The following is a 20998-nucleotide window of genomic DNA, read 5'->3' as shown; positions in this document are numbered from 1 at the left end:
ATTGAATACTTATTCCCGGGTAAATGCAAGGATGAAACTGGACAGCAGGTTGGTTGTATTCCATAGTTTTGCTTATAGCACAATTACTTTTGTTTGTAGCACAGTTAACAACAACAACAAAAAACCCCAGTTGTGTGAAAGAGCCTAAGTGCATGCTGTCTTGTGCATGAATAACCCCCTTTTAAGAACCTGCGTTAAGTAGATGTTGGGTCAGGGGCAGTGGGTGTGACCCCCCAATGTGTGGTCACATTCACCCCATACATTCACCCCACTTTAAAGACTCAAGGCATTTTCCCCCCCACACACACACACACAAGGTATTCTAAAAGTTGTAATTCATTAAGGATGCGGAGAGCTGCTATTTCCCACATGGGACTGCAAGCCCCAGAGTGGTTTAACAGTCAAGCCTTCTTCCCAGGGAACTCTTTAGAATTATGGCTCTGTGAAGGGAACAGGGGCCTCCTAACAACGCTCAGCACCCTTAACAAACAACAGGTCCCAGAGTTCTTCGGGGGATGCCATGAACTGGACGTACCAAAAGCATCAGGCAGGGTGCAAGTCACGAAACACCCACCCACTTTTTACATGCAAGATAGCTACTGAAATGAATTCCTTTCTGCTCAGGAGGCTTAGCTGTGCTGTCTTTAAGGGAGGAGTCAGAGAGCCAGAGCAGAGCAATGGTTAGAGTGTTGAATTACAGCCAGAGGGAACCGAGTTCAAATTCACCCTAAGCTATGAAACACGCTGGGTTGGGTTTTGGGGCAGTCATTATCTCTCAGCCTAAGTACCTCACAAGGTGGTTGTATGGGTAAAATTTCACCACCAGGTGCTGCCTCAATACAGGTGCTGCCTCAACACAGCTGTTCACCTCCATCACTGGGCTCCGTTGAAAACGGCTTCTCCATGCAAACCAGGAAGTGACCTCTCCAGACAACAGAATGACTCTTTACTTATCTCTGCAGCTGCGATCTCCTGGATGACGCAGACGCCCTTAGGCAATTGAATGCACATGCGTACTTCATCCATTTTCCTCCCTCCCACCGTCTCCATGTGGCCCTGGGCTCTGGCAACCCCTGCTACACCACTGGTAGGCCATGTACGCTGCTACAAGCTCCTCAGAGGAAGGGTGGGATATAAATGTCACAATAAATAAGTCATCACCTGCCAGATGATTTCCAATAGAATCAGCACTTTCCTACTTTGCTCTGAAGGGAGGAGAAGGATTAAAAGCATTTGTAATTGCATTGTCAGGAACTGAGTCCTTGGCTCAAGAGTCTTGCTACGGATGAAAAGTAGCAGCAGTACTTTACAAAAGAGCCGGTTGAAGTCAGAGCAGTCTCCACTCACAAATCTCTCCCAAAAAAGAGTTGGGGAAGACTAAAAACTACAATACCATAATCCAAAGATGGAAACATGGAGTTTTGGAAGCTAAAAAGACAACATATTCCACCATTTCCCCAATACTTCAGAAACCTTGACAAAAGCATTTTGATGTCCTCTTCCTTAATATTTAACATCAGTGAGCATGATGACAATTATAGATTTTATTTATGTGCCACTTTTCTGCCAAAGCACCTAAGGCAGTTTACAATTAAGCCTATGAGCACAAGCCAATGGACAAAATGTTCTCTGGCCAGTTTCAGCAGCTAGAATTCACCCAGTCACCGCCTATGGAATTAATGGATTTCATTTAAGTTGATAGAAGAATCGTATCAGTATGATATATATATTCATAAGCAATGTGATTACTCTCTCTTGGGATATACTTTCAGATGATTTACATATGCATATTAAGGTTCAGAAGAGCCTTTTATAATATTATTCACAACCCACTAAGAACCTGCATGTTTTATCCAGCAGAAGAAAGCATACATGTGCGGCTGCTATTCCACTCAACTGGACTTTCACACAAGTTCTCTGTGAATTATTCCTAATGTCTTTGAAAGAAGCACAATGAACAAAAGGAAATTAAGATGAATTCACAGCTGAAGAACTTATTTTCTCACCTCAACGTGCTTAATGGATGCTGAGTAGCTCAAACCATACATCAAAATCAAAAGATGCCCAAGGGATAAAATCCGAATATATTGACACTAGGTTGTAACTAATTCTATACCACACTTCATTAGAGCTAGGTTTACATTTATTTATTTATTTAAAGAGAGAGATGTCAAAGTTATTTTTAAAAGGCTCCCCTTTCCTCAAAATTTTCTACCTTTAAGCATGTTTTGTCACAACTTTAATGTTATTTTAATGTGTGTTTTTATTTTCCTGGGCAATACATCATATTTATCTCCGTAACCATCCATCAATATTCCCTTTAATTGAGGTTAATTTCTTTCAACTTCCCTTAAGTACCCCATTCTGAAGTACTGAGCATGGGGGCTCATGCACCTGCCAGGGAGGCCTTAGCACATTTTCTACAAACTAAAATGATAACCTGAAAATGGTAGCCGGACAAGCCTTCTGCTTCTCTAGCACAAGTACACAGCAAACAGTTCCGTTTCGAAAAAGAAGACAAAACTGGAATTCTAAGGGCAACACGGTGTGAAGATAAACACGCGAGAGTGTATGCAAGTCCTCCTTGCAAACCATAAAAAGAGCAGCAGCAAAAAATAGAAGCACAGGCAATAATATATCTAGTGCATTCCCCAAATATCATTTGCTTTTCTGGTTAACTGCTTGTTGTTGTGTTTTCATTAATTTTGTTATTTTAAGGGTTGTTTTTGAGAGCTGGTATGGCGTAGCGACAAAGATACGGAGCTACAAATCAGGATGTCCCCAATTCAGATCTCGTTTCTGCCAGGAATTCACTAAATGGTCTTAGGCAGGCATGGCCAAACTTGGCCCTTCAACTGTTTTGGGACTACAATTCCCATCATCCCTGTCCACTGGTCCTGTTAGCTAGGGATGATGTAGTCCCAAAACAGCTGTAGGGCCAAGTTTGGCCATGCCTAGTCTTAGGGAAGCCGTTCTCATTCTCTCAGTCCTCCCCAGCTGCAGTATGGGGGATAATATTGACTTCCAGGGTGGTTGTAAGTGTCATATAGGTGAACCAATGGGACATTTGAAAGCAAATATGAAGGGTGATATCTGTGAAGATGAGCTCTGATCTCTCAGCCTCAGTTTCCTCTGAGAGAGGCCAGGCACATTCTTTCCCCAAGTTCCCAAACACACGAACACAGGTTAGGTTCAATCTGGCAGCAACCGTGGGAAATCCAGTGATGTTTAACACTGAGATAGACATCTCCAAACTTCCAAAAGGCACCTGCCTTCTCTACCTACGGAACATGACCTGGCCTGTGATTGGCAGAATACCACCAGCTGTTGATGAAGTCCAACCTGGGTAGCCAGAAACCTTTAAAAGTTGACTGTTGCAAAACAGTCCTTTGTCCCTCTTGAACCTGCAACTGATGGCTGAAGCTTCCACTGCCAGAGGGGACCATGGAGAGTATGTTCTGCAATGTTAAGTTTGGATTAAGAGCAGGATTGGTTAGACCAATATAGTGCTTTATTTCATTCGAAGCTTCCCACTTGCCATTTCTCCCCTCTTCCTTCTTACATAAGACTCCTTTCGAATAAACTTCTTAATCAGACTTCTGGTTTCTGAACACACTCAAGAGCTGGTTACCATACCATGTGGCTTGGTTTGCTATACTAGTTGTTGAAGGACCGGAGAGAGGAGGGGGCTTCAAATTCAGCAGGCTATTTCCCTACTGTCAAGGAAGCAACTCTAAAGATGAGATAATCCTGTGTCCCTGGCCCAAGGGGTCTCATAGGCAGGTGGCAGCAGAGAAAGAGAGAAATCTAGAATGGATTTCCCAGGGCTACTAGATTTATTTACTCAAAAATGTTTTGCCCCACCTTCTGCACCAAATGCACTCCCCAAGGTGGCTCACTGTAAGCTTTTGGTGTGAAACACATATTTCAAATAAATTATTTAAGGCAGACTAGTAGTATTAACACTCATTACTTAACCAATACAGTGGTACCTCGGGTTAAGTACTTAATTCGTTCTGGAGGTCTGTACTTAACCTGAAACTGTTCTTAACCTGAAGCACCATTTTAGCTAATGGGGCCTCCCACTGCTGCCGCACCGCCGGAGCCCAATGTCTGTTCTCATCCTGAAGCAAAGTTCTTAACCTGAAACACTATTTCTGGGTTAGCGGAGTCTGTAACATGAAGCGTATGTAACCCGAGGTACCACTGTATTATTTTAGAACATCTGATTGTATGGGTTTAAAGACATTGCGAGCAACGTTGATCAGTCCTGTTGGAGTTGAAAGTTGGGGCAAGAGTTCAATTAATGATTACGATCAATAAATGGTTAGTATTAATAAATAAATAATTATAATATTAACTTATGAAAGTTGAGACTGAGAGAATAGTGGCTTGTTTAATGCCACCTAGTAAATTCATAATGGAGCGAAGAACTGACATCCCCAATGCAAAGCTGAATCCACGCCTTATTTATTTATTCATCACTACATGTATATTATTTATTACATCTGTAACCTACCCTTCCTTCAAGGAGCTCATAGTCACAAAAACAGTTCTCCTTGCTTGTCCTCACACATATGCTGTGACGTAGGCATGGCAGTGACCAAGGTCGCCTAGTGAGTCTTCATGGCCAAGGGGAGACTTTATGCTGGGTCTCCCTAATCCTGACCTAACACTCTAATAACCACACCACACTGGGTCTCGTAGCCGCCGCATATCACCAGCTCTGGGTGCCTAAATGTAGAAATGCCTATGGATGTTTGGGTTTTAATTATTTCAAATGAACTTATTAACAAATATCTGAAGTGTGGCAGTCCGATTTGCCTGGTGTAATATTAGGGTTTACTCACTGTACAAGGAATGCTATATAACTGCACATTGGTTGAAGAGAAGTTGAAGGAGCTGGATATGTTTAGCCTGGAAAAGAGGGGACAGCCATCTTCAAATATCTGAGAGGCTGTCACATGTTGTTGGTTCTACCATATGGATTTTAATTTTGTCAGCTTAATTTAAACAATACAAACTGGGCATAGGTTTTTTGTGCAGGACAAATAAGGAATAAATTGCACGAAAAATTGGCCTCCCCAGACAAATCTGTGTGGGGTATCAGGAGACTTCAAAGTAACAAAAAACTAAGATACATGCAACAAATGTGGAGCACTCCCTATTGTCTTTCCCAGCCTATATTTCAGCTGGAAGAGGACCCAATTGGCAGCAGCTGCAAAGAGTTTCTCCAGAATCAATACTGCGATGATAAAGCTACCCTTAAAAAAAAAAAAAAAATCCACCAAACCATGTGAAACTCAGGTGGTCCAATTCTTAGAAGCCACAAAGGTTACAAAGGATGGTGATGATGTCACCCAAAACTGAAGAAGCCTGTAAAAGGTATACAAAGATTTAACTACAACAAGGGAGGACTATTTCTCAAATATATTAGGGAACAGCTCTGTTTTTGTTAAACTTGGGGAGGAAACTGTAGCTCAAGGACATCTCTATGTATGTATGGGTTGGATCAAACACTTGCAAAAGTAGCAGAGGGAAAGTGTAGCTTAAAGCAGATGAAGAGCAAGAAAATATGGGGTGCAACTCCATTCCCCCAGCTGCTTCCCTTTCGAGTGAGGCAAATGTAGTTGAAGGGTAGCGAACAAGCAAGCAAGCAAACACCTCCCACCTGCATCTTTGGTGCTACTTAAGAACAGCTCCCTCATCCAAATACTCCACTAAACAAATGAATTTGGCACTTTGAAGCATCCGTTGCAGTGAATTCAAATGCCTCTCCCCCCCCCCCACTACTTTAAAATCTATGAAAGCACCATCCCATGAGCAGAGGCAAAAGTAAACAGATACCAGGAAATAACCCTCTGAGATTACCACCAACACTGCAATTAAATGACCTCAGACATAAAGAGAGGAACTTCTGCTAAACCCGACCAAACGCCACAAGGCGTTTCCACGCTCCTGCTTGCTGTGTATTTTAATCCGCAGCAGCCATCAACAAACATTCCCGCCCCCCAATTCTTCTTTTTCACCTGCCTTTAGAACATGACAGGTGTAAGAGATGGCTCCCCAGGAAGAAGCATATCGTTTTGCAAAATCAAAAATTATGACTTTTGAAATTTCACCGAACTAAATTGCAGTGTTTGAAGAAAAAGAGGCGGCAATTCTAGATCAGCACTGATGAAGACAAGGTGTGGAGCATCTGAGGCCTGTCTGGTTACCCTCACAAATCTTGTCTGCGCAGGCAGCTTTTCTTTATCATCAAGTTCCACATTAGGAAGAAAATAAAGCACTGGTGTGCCAAACAAAACCATGTCTCCCTCATTTTATTTTACTCTGCTGTGCATCTTATTCTTTGCACTGTCTAATTTGGTCATTTAAAAGCCAATGCAAATCACTCAGGGGCACAGTAACCCCATTCAGCACCAGGGAGTCTCCCGCCCACCTGCTCGCCCCCTACCCCCCCAAAAAACCAGTACTTTTGTCTTGTCAGGATTCAGCCTCAATCTGCTAGTCACCATCCATCCTCCAAATGCCTCCAGATACTCACACAGGACCTTCACCGTCTTCACTGGTTCAGATTTGAAGGAGAGGTAGAGCTGGGCATCGTCCGTATATTAGTGAATGCCCAGCCCAAACCCCTGATGATCTCTCCCAGCAGCTTCATATAGATGTTAAAAAGCATAAGGGAGAGGATGGAGCCCTCAGGCACCCCACAAGTGAGAGCCCAGGGGTCTGAACATGGATCCCCCAACACCACTTTCTGGACACGACCCAGGAGGAAGAAGCAGAACCATTGCCTTACAGTGCCCCAGCCCCCAAACCCTCTTGACAGTCCAGAAGGATGTCATGATCAATGGGTCAAATGCCGCTGAGAGATCCAGCAGGACTAGGAAACAGCTTTTACCTTGGTTCCTGGCCTGCCGGAGATCATCAACCTGCGCGACCAAGGCAATTTCAGTCCCATGAAAAGGCCTGAATCCTGATTGGAAGGGATCCACGTGGTATGCATCCTCCAGGCGTGCTTGGAGTTGTTCAGCAACCACTCACTCAATCGCCTTGCCCAATAATGGACTGGGCAATAGTTAGCCATATTGGCCAGGTCCAAATATTTTTTTTTAAGCAGTTTAATATAGCATTTCCACACTGATCTGTTTCATGGGATGACTGGTTGCAAAGCACTGGACTGGGGATAGGGGATTGAGAGGGTTGGTTATTAAATCCAGCCCATTTAAATGCACTAAATCTAACTAATTTCAACTGAACTTAGCTCCATGCAAACCTACCGAGGGCTGCAGCCTTAAATATGAAATATTCTTTTTCAGAACTCCTGCGGAAAATGGGAAAGTTATCAGACCAAGAAATGGAAAACAAGAGAGTGCAGACTAGAGAGAATCAAGATTATTATTCTGCATTGTCTAAAAGTTAATTCACTTTAAAACACAAAATAGATGAAAATAGCACTTGGAGGGTGGCCAAAAGAGAGAAAACAGAACCACTGCAGGATTACCAAGAAGCATATAATGAAATAATATTATGGCAGTGTTTCTATACACAAAGAGGCAAAACATACATTTTAGGCAACAATCACAAGCATACTTCCAAGGATGTAAGCTTCATTGATACCAATGGGGCTACCTTCCAAGGAAAGATGCATAGTACAGCATTCTTAACCTCTTGAAGGTTTGTTCTTGTTCTTCTTAACAATGTGATACAGAGCAAATGAATGGCTTTAAATGCTTTAGTTTTCATTGCTGCTACTGATTAATTTGCACATTCAGGATTGGAGTTTGAGTTGATTCTAGTTTTTTAATCGTTTTGATCTTCTAGGCCACCTCAAGCAAACTCATGTACAGGAAGGTGGGATAAATATTTTGAAATAAAATCAGTCATTCAAATTGTATCTAAGCTTAAAAAAGGTAAAGGGACCCCTGACTATCAGGTCCAGTTGTGACCAACTCTGGGGTTGTGGCGCTCATCTCGCTTTATTGGCCGAGGGAGCCGGCGTACAGTTTACAGTCATGTGGCCAGCATGACTAAGCCGCTTCTGGCGAACCAGAGCAGCGCACGGAAACGCCGTTTACCTTCCCGCCAGAGCAGTACCTATTTATCTACTTGCACTTTGAGGTGCTTTCGAACTGCTAGGTTGGCAGGAGCAGGGACTGAGCAACGGGAGCTCACCCCGTCGCGGGGATTCGAACTGCCGACCTTCTGATCGGTAAGTCCTAGGCTCTGTGGTTTAACCCACAGCACCACCCGCATCCCTGCATCTAAACTTATGCCCCTACAAATTATTGCTGCTGCTGCTGTTTTCCTTCCAGGGGGTGGGGGGTGGAATTGGAATGCACAGGAAATTAACTACCAACCCATTTCAGAGATGACACCCAACTTCAACAGGACAAGTAAATTATTTGAACTATATGCGTAGTCGTTCTCATTCAAGCCCATTGCATTGCCAAAATTTTATCTCCCCTTCCCCTTTCCGATAAAAACAATCACCGTCTGGGGTTCGAAGGCCAAATTAATGCAGGGCACCTAATCTTGTCTCGGTTCCTGTTCCCACCCCACCACTTCCTACTGCAGCCCCCCCTCTCTCTCCATGAAAATCTGTTCTTGAAGGGCCCGGAACCTTCCAAAGTGGGATTTAAACATGCCTTGAAGCACTCAAGGAGGCAAGGGAAATCAGCAACCTCTCTCCTGAGAGCAGAAACACTTTCTACTTACACCCTGAGCTGTTTGGATCTAACACAGTCGATTATTAACTCAACAGCTCATAGTCTGGTTACCTATAATGTAGAAGACGATATAGAAGGTGGAAATATTTTCTTTAGGATATACCATAGCTATATAGGGCATCAGAAGAGTTTACTGTGACAACATTTATTTTTCAATGTTATCTTCCAATTTGTTTTAAAATCTTTCCAATAGAAGGTGGGCTTTTTTTTGTTCTTGCTGCTGCTGTTGGTCTTTTAGTCTGGAAGATGGGCCTGCCAATTATTTTTGCACTAGTGCACATAAACAGGGAAAGGCTGTATCTTAGGTGTGAGTTATATATTCCCGTACAAAATAATTGTATATTCTATGAAGACTGATTCTTTTTCTGGAGAAATATACAGCAACACAAGGGAAATCTTGTACTGGCAGCATAACTGAAGTGGCAAGATACAATATTAGAAAAACAGAGCTACTTTCATTACTGTGATGCTGTGTGTCAGAATGTCTCTCCTTAATGAACCTGTTTGCAATAAGACTCAGGGTGCAAAGAGGCTATTTAGAGAGTCTATTGTGTCTATAGTGAGTCCTTCAAATATCTTCCCACCATTAGACATGCCGCATTGACCAATTCTGTCCTGATTGCTGTTCTTTTTAGTATCAAGGGACATTCTTGCCCAGACAGACCGATGGATCAGAAACTGCAGTTCATAAAATGTTTACACTATACACATACCCACACAGTCATGCAAGCAACAAAGTCCCAGATCACACAGTGCATTGAATGTGGCAATGTCATCTGCAGGCTTATGACTTTCCAATATCAACGAAAGGATTTAAGTTAAACTTAGCCGGCGCTGCCTGCCTGTCACTCTTCAACAAAAGCCTTATTCACTCTCCCCCCTCCCTTTCAGAGTTTAGCCAAGATCGAGGCTCACATGGGAACGTTTCAGGCAAATGTTCTCTATGTCACAAGGCTTTAAAAAAAATAAAAATCAGCCAAGGCCTTCTCTTAATTGCTGACAGCAGAAAGGGACAATGTGTGTCATGCCATCAAGGAGCAAAAACTTTGCCGTGAATAAACAAAATAAAACATAATGTAAGATTTATTCCAAAAGAATGTGTACTGGGCTTCTCACTGCTGACAGCAGTGAAAGAATAATAGATTTCCATCCACAAAAAACCCACAGATGACTGCATGCTTTCTAATAACTTGGTAGCAAACTTTTCCAAGAGGGGGGCCAGTCCACTGTCTCTCAGACCTTGTGTGGGGCTGAATTATATTTTTTGGGGGGTGAACGAATTCCTATGCCCCACAAATAACCCAGAGATGCATTTTAAATAAAAGGACACATTCTACTCATGTAAAAACACACTGATTCCCGTACCGTCTGTGGGCCAGACTGAGAAGGCGATTGGGCCGGATCTGGCCCCCGGGCCTTAGTTTGCCTACCCATGAACTATCACCTCAATACTTAGCAGAAATCCCAGGACCTCAAGAGAGAAGTAGGTTTCAATCACACCCCAGATCCCCACCTGGTTCTCTTGCATCTAAAAGTCATAAAACGGGTGCATTTTTAACCAGAAAACTATTCAGATTTGTGAAAATGAGTATTACAAACATTTTCTTCCTTTCACTGAACCGTATAGATATTCTGGTGATATGGAATGTATGGAAATGGACTTCAGCTGTGAAGAAATATACACATAGCACTACATTATTTGAGAGAAGAAATACAAAAGTCTTGGGCAACCTGCTCTTATTAACATACTTACAGCAAAAGAAATATATAATAATAAAAAAATCCTAGACGTGTCTACCTAGAAGAAAGTTCCATTGAGTTCAATGGAAGTGAAGCATGCATGGGATTACAGCCACTCAAGCATTTACAAATAAATTAGTCATTGTGGTTGGAAAAGTTTGTGCCATGGGTCAATTCCTATGTAATATTGGGAACGTAAGCTCCGGCTCTCTGAAGCGATTCCATGGGTGCACAAACATGACCAAGTAACACTCAAATGGGTTAACCATGTAAGAGTTCTGAAGATACCATATTTCCTCGAAGGTAATGCACACTTTTTTGGCCAAATTACATCATAAAAATTAGGGTGCGCATTAGATATGATGGCACATTAGATCTGCGTAAATATGCTAAATCACTTGAGCAGTGAAGAATCAGCTCCATGATCTTTTTTAGTACTTAAGACTGAACTCGTATTCACAGAATATCCTAATGTATCACTTGTTATTATCCATTATGTTTATATGTTGCCTTTTAATGTGGTGCGTGCATAGGTATGCAGAGGTGACCGGGAGGAAACACACAGAAATACACAGGTGCTTGGCTTTTGCCAATTTGTAAAAGCATTGTACAAGCTAAAATACATTTAGCATGTGCTGTGTGCTCACAGATCACTCCTAAAACGGCATGTGGAAAACTCTCTGGCAGGCGCAGGCGCATACAAGTGCAACCTCAAAACCCATGAGTTTGTGCAAATTATTGTTGGAAATTTGCATAGCAAAAGCCTGCCTAGAAAGTCAAGCATGTAAACTCAGGGCAGGCATTAACCAGCTCACTATCCAACAATCCATGCATTCAGCAGTTTCAGAATAAAAAGATATGGGACTTATACTATGTATTTTCCTACACATATATAACGTTTTCTCCTCTGTCGGTAAACACACTATATACACCAGGGGTCAGCAAACTTTTTCAGCAGGGGACCGATCTACTGTACCACAGCCCTTGTGGGGGGCCGGACTATATTTTTTGGGGAAATATGAACAAATTCCTATGCCCCACAAATAACCCAGAGATGCATTTTAAATAAAAGGATACATTCTACTCATGTAAAAACACGCTGATTCCAGGACCATCTGCAGGCCAGATTTAGAAGGCGATTGGGCCGAATCCGGCCCCCGGGCCTTAGTTTGCCTACCCATGATATACACTATTCTCCCAACCCTCTTGCTCTTCCACACACAACTCACCTATCACAACCAGTTGCCTCATTCTTTCCTGGAAGGCTTCTGCAATAGAAGTAGCATGTTTCTCCTAATTCCAGTTAGGTTTCCCTTCAAGGCATGAAAATTACAGCACATCAACTCCTTCCCATGCTGCAAAGATAAACGACAGAAGCTCCAAGCCACGTGGGCAGAGCCCACACTGCGAAAAGCTGCAAGATAGGTTGATCCCACATGACTGAGGCCTGTGGGTGTTGCTCTGAAGCCCAGAACGTCATGCTCATGGTGCTACTTTAAAGCAACAGCACTGCAGCAGCTCCCAAACCACGAAGATAACTTGAGCAAACGGCTTCCCAATCCCATAATAAAGGAGGCAGTACTGTTTTCTGAGCTATGAGGAATGTTAAAGGATCCAGGTGCAAGGAACAGCATAATAAGCAATCAGTTTACAATGAAAACTCCTGCGTAACTGTTCTACAGTAAAGGCCAAACTGATAGGAATTAGCTCTGCAGCAAGGTTAGTTAATTGCTCTCAGCCCTTTCCATTTTCTCATGGAGTAGCGGTCACATCAATACTTCTACGCTATGCCACTAAGGGAAACCTGCCACACTTTCAAGCTCATAAAACAATGTTTTGCCAGGACATGTTTGCAAGCATTGCCACAAATGCATTCTTCTTCTTTTAATCCTGGAAGAATTTCATATTTTGCAAGGTAAAGGGTCGAGTAATCGCCAAAAACTTGGTTCCTTTTCTTTACTGCAAAGCATATTTGTAATCACTGGAAACGTTTAGGGATCTGTCGTGAATCAGAAGAGTTCCCTTTCAAAATCCCTTCCTCGGCCTCATGCCTTGTGCCCAATCCCTACTCAGCAGTTCACAAGCAGAGCTGTTGCTGTGAATCTGGAGCGTCAACATTCCAAAATGTCAACCATTCCCTCATTTTGAGACATTTCAACAACAAAACAATTTTAAATTCTGTCAAAACAGTTTTGCGGAGTGCTTCATCTAGTCGAAAGCAGTATTTCTGATGGAACAGCAAAGTGAAAAAAAGAATTAAACCTGGCCTAATTATATCCTCATTACTTGTTTCACGAAAAACATGCTTTCATTGGTATTATGACTCAAACCTCAACAGTCCACAGATGTTCTGCCATTTCCAGTTGAACAATAAAAATGAGTGAGGAATCACACTCTTGGCAGGATGGGATTCACAAACCAAGTACTCAGATTTATACAACGAACAAAATCTAATAGGCAGCCCCTGTCTTAAGAAATCACTTTAAAGTTTCCCTAAGGTTCCCAGCATAATTTTGTTTGACCTTTAATTAAAAAGACTACCACAACTAGGCCCTTGGGTCATCACTTAAGACAGGTTTTACTGTACATTTACAAATGCACACTTGCATACTTTGCAAGATAGTATGCAGTACCAACAAAAAAAAATTCCTGAACATATATGCACAGCAAAACAAGAACATTGCATTATTACCATAAACTCCAGTTGGTACAGGCTGATTTACAGGGCAGTGTACATTTCTTGATTAGGCACATGCTAACTTGTACAGCATTTTCACACTCAACGAAATTCTTCACTATTAGGATATTAAGCAGTGAATTGGGCATAGTTTGCATCACACATCCATTTCCAAATTTGCAAAAATAAATAAATAATAATTTATTTAAAAGCCTGAAATCGATAATATTTTGAAGAATTATGCAATAAGATCACAACTGCTATTTTTAGTTTCTCTTGCAGTGTTTGTCTTTTCTTTGTACCACAAATGAATGCTATAACCGCACGAGATATTTTGGTAAACCCTGCAAGGCTTGGGGAGGGAAACTGAACTTTTTTTTCTCATTAAAAACCCACCTTCTCCCATGCAAAGTTACTAAATACTGTACATGAAAAATACATTAATACTAAATACATGCTAAATATTATTCACTGGGGACCCAAAAATGAGTTGCAGAAGGATAGACAAGTGGATCCAGAAAATATCTGCTGTGATTTAAAATGAGCAGGCTTCTGAATCCCTTGCAGCCATTATTCTCATCCAGAGCAAGGGTATACTGCACACAGGGATCTATTGGAAGAGTGCATAGTGTGAATTGCTAGATGAGGAAGGGTAAAAGTGGAAAGGACTTAGTAATACCAAGAAATACATTTGCATGTGCACGTTCTATGAGTTCTACATGGAGGAAGTTAGGAAGAGCAATGCCAGCCAGTGATACAAGTAAGGCATACTGTAATGGCTTAATTATAGAAGTAACAAATAAGCCAATATAAGGTGCAATTAAGGGGGGATGGTTTGTATTCAGTTATGCTATATTTCCTGAACTTGGTTTCAAAATATCAAATTCAGATGTTGCATGTAACCATAATCTTTGGAAGAGTAAATAAAACATTCTGCACACTGCACACCATAAATCTCATACTTAACTTACCATACAAATTGACTCCAAAACAAACATAATTTTCAAACCTCCTCCTTTCCCACAAAGTAGTCGTACAACCAACCCAATCAAGCTCTCAAACTCTGAATTCTTGTACGGCATGTTTACTCTAGCATCAAACCGAGAATATCAACGTTTCATTTATTAACTTAGAGCCACATACTATCCATTTAATGATATATACTACATACTATGTTTTTGTCTACATGAGAAGCCAGTGTAGATGTTTTAACAACAATGTTACGTGCTGCCAGCCAGATACTCCCATCAGCAGCTTGGCTGCTGCATTCTGCACAGGCAGGACCTTTTGGAACAGGCCCAAGGGCTGCCCCACATAGAGTGCACTGCAGTAATCCAGCCTTCCATTTACCAAACACATGGACTCCCATGAGCTTACTCAAAATCTACACAAGTCAATTGGAGGCTGTTAGGAGTTCACAGAATTATTGTTAAGCAGGCCAATGGTTCTCTGCACATGAAACCAAGTTGTGCAAGTTCCAATTCTCACTTCAGTCACAAATTTGATAGGTAGCCATAGGCAAGACACAGTTTTGGGGCCAAACTAGAAGTGATGTTCAAATGCATTTTTTAAAAATTCAAATGGCATCAACTGGGAGGGGGGTAATTATTGGGATCACAGCAAGTGCATAGGGAGAATTTGAATGTGTGCATGCATCTGTATGTAAATATGTATCTCTACATTTATAGAAAGGTGGACATGTTATTTGGCTGATATGCACTTGTGCGTACAGACTTTGTCCATGTGCGTTTCCTTGATATATGAGCCCAATTTGCACCATTTTGTTGGGGTTACCTATTTCACTTGTTAGAGTCGTCCAGCTGCTCGAGCAAGGCTGGTAAGTCAGATATCTGAACCACTACTCCCATTCCTTCCCTACTTGAGCATCACTTCTTTGTAGGCGAAATCAACTGCATTGCGTACACTCTGTGTCCACTTTTCAGTGTGTGTTTGGTTTTTCGGTGAGCAAATAGCCTCAGATCACTTGTGCAGGTAAGCCAAGCTACATGTCCCAGAGATATCCCTGAAATCTTAAACCTGGAAGAATTGTGAGTGGAAGGGAAGTCTGAAAATGTGTGCATGCATTCTACAGGGCGCTGACATAAATGAACCTAGATAGCATAACAGGAGTTGCATTATTTGAATCATTGAGTTGAAGGTCACCATATAAAAAGTCAAAACACCTGCTTAGTGTGGGAACTCCAGTGGTAGAGCAACTCCAAGGGATGGCTATGCTGACTGAAGCCCTCCAGCGAGGGACAGCTTGTTACCCTTCTCGTTAATTGGTTCCACTGACAAAATTTATCTTACCGTCAAGGATTTCCTCTCTAAGGTTCCTCCGTAACCAGAACTCAGTGTCAAATGCTGCAGAGCAAAAGGTGACAATCAAGAGGCATCCTGGCAGTGGAACCATACAAATGTGACATGCCAAAAAATCCAGCATACTCCAGCTGCTTTGTGCTGTTTCAACAATGCAAAATAGCAATAAATCTGGTTTAATCGGCAAGTTAAGTGACATTTATGGATGCTATTCATTGCTGAATTGGCACATGGCAGCTGGTGTCTACGGGTGAGGTTAGTCCTAGAAAAATATTTTGGAAATGGAAAGTGAAGCACTACGGTTAACATTTGGTACTAGGGGAAAAAATATTTCTAAATTTCAATAGCGTTGATTTAAAACTGGAATATAGAACTCAGGTATCTTGCATAGCATTATGAGATGCATTACTTCCAAAAGTTCCTGAAATATGTTTTAAAAGTTCAGCGTTTCTGAACATGAGTAACAACGTACCACCAAATCAGACTATTGGCTGATTAATTTCCTCAGCTCCACAAGCAACATTTCTGTTTGAGGTGGTGAAGATGTTAGGGTCGAACTTGTTATTTGGATTGTAAAAAGCACCTTTCTGTCTAGGTCTGTTCTTCTTCAGGTACAGCTTCTTTGCTTTGGCTTTTTCTCTGTCACAGTTTGCATGCTTGTTGTTTATGGCAGAAAGCATCTTGACCTCTACAGTTCTATGATTCAACCTACGATTCTCTCTTTTAACATGCACTAAGACAAGGCTGGGATGGCGACACCCTTTTATTCGTGAGAAGCTTTGAAGGTGAAACATCTAGCGTTCCTGAGCCTTCTGCAAAAGCTTCTGTTATATCGTGAAATTTATGATATGCTCTGGGGAGCAGAGAACTTGTTGCACCTGAACTGGAGATGGGGGTCTGCATCAAGGGGTTACAGTAAGGCGATTTTTGAGCTAAGGGTTCCTGAACTACTAGTACAATAAGTGTCTAAATGAAGTCTGCCCAGCTACCGAAAAGGAGAGCCGTCCTACTGCTTTAGGTATCACAGGCATCAAGTTAAAGAGACTTTTGAGACTTTTAACACACCTGAGCTCAAAGCCGCATGCGCACGCTCTCTTGCTCTCTCTCTTTCAGACTTTGAGGCATATTTGATAAGTTCCTTGAGTGACCAAAAGAACTGCCAACTTTAATTATGACTATTGCAGAAATCTAGTTCCATGCCCCAAATCCAACCCACATAAAAGACAAATGAAGAGCTGAGGTTTCTTTCCTTTTCATACTGCAGGAAGGACCACTGTCAAGTCCTGTGAAACTTATAGGTGGCATCCTGAGAGAAATAAAAGTGCAAAAGTGATTTTCAGCAGCTCTAAAAAGGTAGAGGAAGTTGAAATAAGAGGATCCTTTGCAAGTTACCTGTGCCTTTTACACTATTGGGTATCAGCTTTTAGGGCTGGGTGATATCTGGTTTTCAACATTGTGATGTATCACCAGCTAAACATCGCAACATACCAATACAGTGGTGCCTCGGGTTAAGATGTTAATTCGTTCTGGAGGTCCGTTCTTAACCTGAAACTGTTCTTAACCTGAAGCACCACTTTAGCTAATAGGGCCTCCCGCTGCTGCCGCACGATTTCTGTTCTCATCCTGAAGCAAAGTTCTTAACCCGAGATACTATTTCTGGGTTAGCGGAGTCGGTAACCTGAAGCGTCTGTAACCTGAAGCGTCTGTAACCGGAGGTACCACTGTAGTAAAAAACAGTTGTTTCCCTGAATTGTATCACTGCACAAAGTAACTCTGTGTGTTCTTGTGTGTGTTTCTCACTTGTTCTTTGTCAAGAGATTTGCCAGTCCTTGGAGAGGAAGGAATGCCATTACTTTTAACAGCTGTGTGGCAGGGGAACAGCTCAGAGGCTGGAGCTGGTCTCATTCCTTGTCATGCAGTGGCCGACTGAGCCCTGTTTCGGACAGAGTGGCATCACACAAGAGGTTCCCTACCACACAACTCTTAATGAACAAAGGTGGGACTCGACTTAATGTCTAGCCTTGCAGCAGTGGCGTAGTGTGGGGGGTGCAGGGGGGGCCGGCCGCACCGGGCGCAACATCTGGGGGTTAGGGTTAGGGGCGCAAATCCACGGGTTAGGGGGCGCAAATCCACGGGTTAGGGGGCGCAAATTACTTGCCTTGCCCCGGGTGCTGACAACCCACGCTACGCCACTACCTTGCAGACAAGAGGGGGAAAGTGGGGAGTTATTTCTAGAAATACAGGGGAAATGTGTCCTCCTGTGTAGACACAATGTGTTTTGGAAAAGGAAGGGGGAAAGGATAACTTAGAACCAAATTGCTCGTAAAAATAAATACCACACCGCACAAGGTCCACTATCTAAAGATACATCTTGAGCAGTGTAAATCTAACTTGCTGGAAATTGTTTTGTGGATTCTCCCAGCATATATTCACTCTCTTTAGTGAACTTAAAAGTCATTCCAAGTAATGTTCACATGGCAAAGGAAGGATAGTCTCCATGGCCTGCCGTGTAGGCTTACCATCTCATCGGTTTTTCATTAATTGTTTTTCCTGTATGCTACTTTAAGGGGCTATTTGAGCTGTGTTTTCCAGCTTGCTCTGTGTTATGTACATTTTGTTGCCTGGCGAGTTTTAATAATGTAGCAGGAAGATATTTCTTAACAGACACTTCAAACTACTTCTAGCCAAATTCTTCCCCCACTATGGAGTGCTCTGCTGCTCAACAATATTCGGGATGGGGGGCAGCTGTTCAATATGAGCGCTCGCTACCAATTAGTAACAATAATTTCTCTTTAAAGAAAACAAATAAATTATGGGCATCGCATAGCAGCTAGAGGGTATTAAATCAATTGCACCGTGTGGCCAGGTCAAAAGTAATAAAAAACCATTTAGTTATTATGAAAATGCCAAACCAATTTGACAATTCTGGTGCATATAAACCATGAGGGGCTAAGCCCCACTCAGGGGCCTTGTCTGGTGTGTGTCTTCTTTGCGCATGTGTTCCTGTGTATGTGCAAGGGAAGGGGTAGTGTGCACCAACTTTTGTTTCTGATGCACCAACTTTTGACCACCCCTACTACTGCCATAAGGGACACGGATGGTGCTGTGGGTTAAACCACAGAGCCTAGGACTTGCCGATCAGAAGGTTGGTGGTTCAAATCCCCGCGAAGGGGTGAGCTCCCGTTGCTCGGTCCCTGCTCCTGCCAACCTAGCAGTTCGAAAGCACGTCAAAGTGCAAGTAGATAAATAGGTACTGCTCTGGCAGGAAGGTAAACGGCATTTCTGTGTGCTGCTCTGGTTCGCCAGAAGCGGCTTAGTCATGCTGGCCACAAGACCCGGAAGCTGTACGCTGACTCCCTTGGCCAGTAAAGCAAGATGAGCACCGCAACCCCAGAGTCGGCCGCGACTGGACCTAATGGTCAGGGGTCCCTTTACCTTTACCTTTACTACTGCCATGGGGACATGCCCTCCAACATTTCTCCAACAAAAATAGGGATGTCCTAAAGAAAAGAGGGACCTTCTGGGATCAAATCAGGGGTAAATAGGGACACTTGAAGAGACTAAGAGGGCTGGCCCTTGGCCCCCCCTGACCATAATCATCAGCACCATAAACATTGGTCCTTGTATGTTTCACCTTCGTAGGAAGCATAAAAAGAGAGTTGTTAGGAATCCAAACAGAGGAAAAACATATGTCTTTTTACTATGATGGTTCTCCCATTTTCCCCCCAGGAAAAAAACCACAACTCCATCATAGTAATAATTAGTTAATTAATTAAGTGGTGACAGGTCTAATAGCATCCCACCCAAACAAAAATAGTTTTAAGGCTGTAGCTCAGAACTTACCATAACAAAATGTTCCTTCCATAATTGTTGCACACTTGTAGGGACAATACAATACAGTGGTATCTCGGGGTAAGTACTTAATTCGTTCTGGAGGTCCGTTCTTAACCTGAAATTGTTCTTAACCTGAAGCACCACTTTAGCTAATGGGGCCTCCTGCTGCCGCCGCGCCACCAGAGCACAATTTCTGTTCTCATCCTGAAGCAAAGTTCTTAACCTGAAGCACTATTTCTGGGTTAGCAGAGTCTGTAACCTGAAGTGTATGTAACCTGAAGCGTATGTAGCCTGAGGTACCACTGTACCTTTCAAAGAAAGGCTATTGCCCAAGACTAACCCTCTTGCCAAGAGGTCAGAGCAGACTTCATGTCCTTTTCCATTCAAATGGATTAGGTCAAACCACCTTTTAAACTACACCAAAATGCTACCATGTGTGGAATCACATTCCCTATACGGCTTTTAGTTTAGACGCACTGGGGGTGGGGGGGGGTGGCAGCGCATGGTGCAATTAAGAGTCATAAAACTATGCATGGTGCAGTGAGAGTGGATACAGAAAAGTTTTCCCCCTTTTCTCATCACACTAGGATTCTGGTTCAGTACATGCAAATTCACCGGGGGGGTAGGGGGACAACTAATATTTAGCAAACAAAGAAAAAGACAACGAGCGTCTGAAGATTGCAAATGAGAGATTTTACCCCAACAACCTATTCTCTCTAGTGGTGTCACAAAAGTTTGAAATGCCTTAGCTTAAGATACTAACACTCAAAATGAAGGCAAGAATTAAGGCCACTGAATTAATCTCCAGCTCAGATTTGCATCTCAGGGCTGAGAAGAACTCTTCCCCTTCCATTCTCACAACCCACCAATGTCAGGGAGGAGGAAGAAAGAGGCATCTCCAGGATCTGGGAGCTCACAAATTTGGGCCAGTAATATACATCAATTAAGTTCTCTCAGTGGATTCCTGCCCTCCTGCCCAGAGTTCTATACTTGTCAGTCCCACTCTAAACTGCATCTGCAGACATTTGTCCATTGCTGTACTTTTCCGTCTACACCCCATTCATTTGCAAGCTACTGACAAAGCTTACTATTCATTTTCCACCATCAGGAAGAGCAAATGTATTTAGCACATTTGCATCCTGTATGTCACCAAAGGGGGAAAGGCAGGGTACGCAGGTCTGTCATCCATTTTATCTTAATGGCTACCCAGTCATATAAAGTTGGTTGAGAGATAGTGACTGCACACTGCTCAACAGTCCCAATTTAAGTGGGACATCTCAGAATCACAGAGGCCAATCCCACTTCTGAATGGATCCCAGAATGTCTGGGGTTTTTGTGTTCAGGTGCTCTGGTGTGAGTCAGCTGGTTTGTGTCAGAACAGAAGCTGCTCGGTTTTTGTTTTTGTTTGGGTCTCATGCTTTTGCGAGAGGTCAGAACCCAAAAACGAGTGTCCTGGTTTTGTTTCCCAGGATATTGGAGGGTATGTGACTAGCTCAAGGTCATCCTATGAGTTTCATGGCTAATAATTAGTTGCAACCCATATCTGCATCCCGTACCCATTCCATCAACAACACACAATGTATTGGAGTGCAGTATATGAAATGTTATAATCTTAGTCCTTACAATTCCTGAAAAAATTACAAAGAACTAATGTAATCGCATGTTTTTCATGCCAGTGCCTGATAGAATACCGGGT

At 42.6% G+C, this 20998-nt stretch overlaps 1 protein-coding gene across 3 annotated transcripts in view; it reads right to left on the bottom strand.

Moving 5' to 3' along the window:
• Positions 1–20998, bottom strand: part of BNC2 (basonuclin zinc finger protein 2) — a 419967-nt gene that overhangs the window by 328559 nt on the left and 70410 nt on the right. Inside the window, exon 1 of one of the 3 annotated variants that reach the window (XM_083482226.1) lies at positions 11702–11859. The exons of the other annotated variants lie outside the window; for them this stretch is intronic. The gene's annotated coding sequence lies outside the window, so the exon portion shown is untranslated. Of the gene's footprint in view, positions 1–11701; positions 11860–20998 lie in introns of those variants that run through there. 3 annotated transcript variants of the gene reach the window in all.

The sequence above is a fragment of the Podarcis liolepis genome (assembly GCF_965112155.1).
Source record: "Podarcis liolepis genome assembly, chromosome: 17".
NCBI lineage: Eukaryota > Metazoa > Chordata > Lepidosauria > Squamata > Lacertidae > Podarcis > Podarcis liolepis.
This window is presented reverse-complemented; position numbering and strand designations above follow the sequence as displayed.